At 35.0% G+C, this 3,978-nt stretch overlaps 1 pseudogene; it reads right to left on the bottom strand.

Moving 5' to 3' along the window:
• Nucleotides 1-250: 250 nt before the first annotated feature.
• On the bottom strand, nt 251-3,476 carry LOC119191123 (annotated as a pseudogene).
• Nucleotides 3,477-3,978: the final 502 nt, after the last annotated feature.

Genomic DNA, 3,978 nt, shown 5'->3' with positions numbered 1-3,978 from the left:
CATCGTCATTTAAATCTGTGCAGCAAATATCAAATCATACTTGTGATTTATTTGGAAATATATACAAACAATACTAAAGCTTAGATTCCTCATTACATTGCATTTAAATACTGCAATATGACTCATCAAAACACTATTTCAAAATGGACATAAAACATTAGGAAACCATGCAGTCTTGTTTTCAGTGACAAATGACGGTCGTATTGCAGTCGCTACACCGCAAAAATATCAGGAAACTAGCCATGCTACACTACACGTCACACACTCTTATCCGTCTTATTCTGTACACTTCACTTGCTATGTGACTGTTTTTGAATTTCATCTTCTGTTCTTTATTCTTCCCATATATTTGTGAAAGCGTTTCTTTAACTTCCTTTACATTTCCATCTTTATCACTCTTTTTTGTTAATTTAGTCTTGCTTTTCCCATTCTTCTCATTTTCTTCATCTTCATTGAACAAATCTTTGACAGACACAAGGCGTTGTGAGTTGCCGACTTTGAGCAGTCTTTTAAGACTCCTTGCTGCCTTTTTTTCTCAAGTAAAGGCCACAAGACCCCAGTCATCAGATTTCTCTCTGTCGTACCCTGCGTCTAGTTGCCACGCCGCGTTTCTTACTTCTAACTTAAGCCTTTCACATTCTTCAAAGCTGACATTTCTGCTTACATTCAATGCTTGTTCTAAGGGATTGACGATATATAACGCTAAGTTGTTAGGCTTTCTAACTGGAATTCCTTCGATGATCGATATGGCCTTGTCTTCGAAGTCGAACTGAGCATAGAACTCGAAGAACTGGAGCAGCAGCGCCTCAAGAGACTAGCGTCACTCTGTCCATATGTTTCTGCCGGAAGCTTGTTCAGGTCGCGCAGAAAGGTGCAGTTCAGATTCTCCTCTGCTATTCTGATGTCTTCTTTACCTAATTATGAGAAAATTATAGTTATTTAATAACTAATTCTAATTTGGATAGTATGTATTTGCTGTTGTCTCACATTAAATTAAAAATAATAGAAAGCAGTTGAGCATGACCAATTATTAAACATTCCCAAAAAATATTAAACATGCCTTATATTTTTCAACACGCACCTGCTTTCTGGAAGAGTGTCTTAAATGATGGCAACATGCTGCCATCCTTAGTCTTCTGCTGCAGAAAGAACAGCACCATCAGTGTTAAAGGAAAGTTGGTGATCCACCTGCCAGGGTGGATATTTGTGAGCCCACCGTCTGTGCCCAGCGGCGTACCACGAACGTCAGGGGCCGTACGCGCGGATCCAGTGTGCCGTACATCCAAAGTAGCTCTGACATGTACACCCCAGATCTAAGATAAAATCAACAATCTGTCACTCAAATGTTGGAGGATAATTTTGATTCAGGAAACAATGCACAAATTTAAAAGAACTAAAATAAGAATAAATTATTTAATTACATATTATTATAGTCACATATGTACCTACACATTATTATAGCACAAGTCACATTCCATATCGGTGAAGTAATGTGCAAACTTCACTATGGGCACCCTAGCATGTAGTATACGATGCACACGGGTAGCCCCTGGCACTCACAACTCAATGTTTCCGCCACTAGCTCCATGTGCGTTGCCAGGGGCTGCGGCCGCCTTCGCATTTCTTCTCTTGGAATATCAGTCGTTTGGAAGGGTCACTCTACAATTAATTTATGAAAAATAATTTTGACTAATATAGGTCATGTCATCCATAAAGGCGCGCCCAACCACATTTTGAGTGGAGGTGTAGCTAGGGATGTTGAAGGGTCAGGAAACTAATCCAAGCCCTTTTCCTAACACTATCCATTATAGTGTGCGTGTGCACTTATGTGCTCATGCACACTGAATGAATAGGAAATTATTGAGGCACATCTTCATGGATTTAATGATCTAGTCTGAGGAAAATCTCTTTAAGAGTATGTTAGTAAACTTAGTTTATAAACATTATGTGTGAAAACAATCTCAAATATTGTGTGTATAATAAATTAAGTTAAAATTTTATAGCATGATATTAGATACTGACTATAATCTATGTAATTTAAGCTTTGTATATGGAATATTAAAGCTACTGTAACATTATTGTAAAAATAAAACACAAAATTACCATTTCATCAGTCACAACATTTGTGAGAACTAAATCAAATCACAGCCCATTTTTCCAAAACCATTTTACAGAAGATCAAATGGCCTCACTGCTACATTTGCATACATACTCTCAAAAACAGTTTCTAGCTGGAAAAAACATTTATTTATATTTTTCATACATTTAATGTGAAATCTTTTTAGGCTGTACAACCCCGGTCCACATAAAATAAAGTCATAGATTCAAAAAAGAAAAAATATGTGACTAAAGAATTGTTTTACAATACAGAACACATTATATACTCATTTGTGTAGTTCCTTATGAGTTAAAATGATTTATTCTGCTGTGCTAAGCACAAAAGCAGTATGTTAGTGAAACCTTATTTCAAGATAGTTGAAGTTATTTAAATATAGTTTAATCATTTTTTATGTAAAACTGAGATAGAAATACTCTTTTTTTAACAAGTTCTAAGCAAGATACCAACATTTAAGTAAGTTCATTGGATGGGTATATCGTTAAGCTATCTGACAACATAAAAACCAAGATTTTGATTTTTTTGAGCTTAGCACGGCAGTATTTAACTCACTTGTCTTGCCACCATATACCTCAGCCGTACACCCAAATCATTCAGAGCAGTCTTATCATAAAGAGTTTGTATCTGTTCCGACACACTGTTACAGTTTATTAGCTGTTCAAACAGGACATCCTCATCCACCTCCTCAGTGCCGTTGATGCAGGATAGTGTTGCGTTTGGTACTATTGCACCCTTCTTGTCATTAACTGCGAAACCATACAAATGGCGATTGTAGTGCCATGACATCAATGTCTTTTTGATGTACACTGCATGACCGGATAACTTCCTTGAGATTGTCTTCTGATGCAAATTCGACGAGCATGAAATGCTGAAAGACAGGATTTTAGTTATTCTTTATGTGATTTTATCACTACTGTGTACCTCACAGAAAAATATAATATACAATAATGCTCTTATATTTAGAGCCTTATTTGGGCGGTTATTGCTAAATACACATTCAGTAGGTTAGCTGAAATATGTGCTAAGCAGTACAACTAGTAAATTACCTCTCCGACAGAGTTTTTGTAATGATGAACACCATTGATGCTGGCATATTTTGAACAATAGCCATATAACTCATTGAATGATGCCTCGGAATTGACTTGGACGACAAAACTACGTCGTGCTTCAGCTCTTCTCTGGGCCACAGCCTCATCAAAAGACACAAATCTCTTGTTAACATCTAAAATAAAAACATAACCTAAAAATCGGTTTTATAATCTTTTTCATATTGTTGGAAAAAAAAACAGTACCTGAGCTATTTCTAATACATAAACAATTACATGTCTTGAAAGATGTATTTAATAATTTTCTAAAAGTCCTAAACGTAAACAGGTTGCGTTTTATTATTTTATACTGAGCTTAGTGGCAATGCTATATTTAGTTCAATAAAATATTTTAAGGACTATAAAAATTTAACAAAATAATCTTTACTTTTAATAATTTCTCGTTAAAACTCGTATTCTTCGCAATTCTACGCAGATAAAGCAAATAACTAAACGTTATCGAAATATGTAAATATCAATGTCAAAAAAAAATACAGGTTATCTTGTAGTTATTTATAAAATTTCGATGATAAATGCAAAGTGATACATTTTATCATCATGGGGACTAGAATTTTACAAAAGTTAATTGTTCCCGTGTTATTAATTCATATAAATACCAGACTCATAAAATAAGACCCATCAGAAAGGATTGTTTGTGCTCATAGTCTTGGCTTCACTAATATTCGTAATTATGCAAAAGTAAAGATAAAGGAAAGGACAAAAAATCAAAAGGAAAGGTAGAAATTAATCCTACTATGATATCAGAATTGGTTCCGG

This window comes from Manduca sexta, unplaced genomic scaffold (genome assembly GCF_014839805.1).
Source record: "Manduca sexta isolate Smith_Timp_Sample1 unplaced genomic scaffold, JHU_Msex_v1.0 HiC_scaffold_1064, whole genome shotgun sequence".
NCBI classification, from domain to species: domain Eukaryota; kingdom Metazoa; phylum Arthropoda; class Insecta; order Lepidoptera; family Sphingidae; genus Manduca; species Manduca sexta.
The sequence above is the reverse complement of the archived record's forward strand: the minus strand, read 5'-3'. Positions and strand labels throughout refer to the sequence as shown.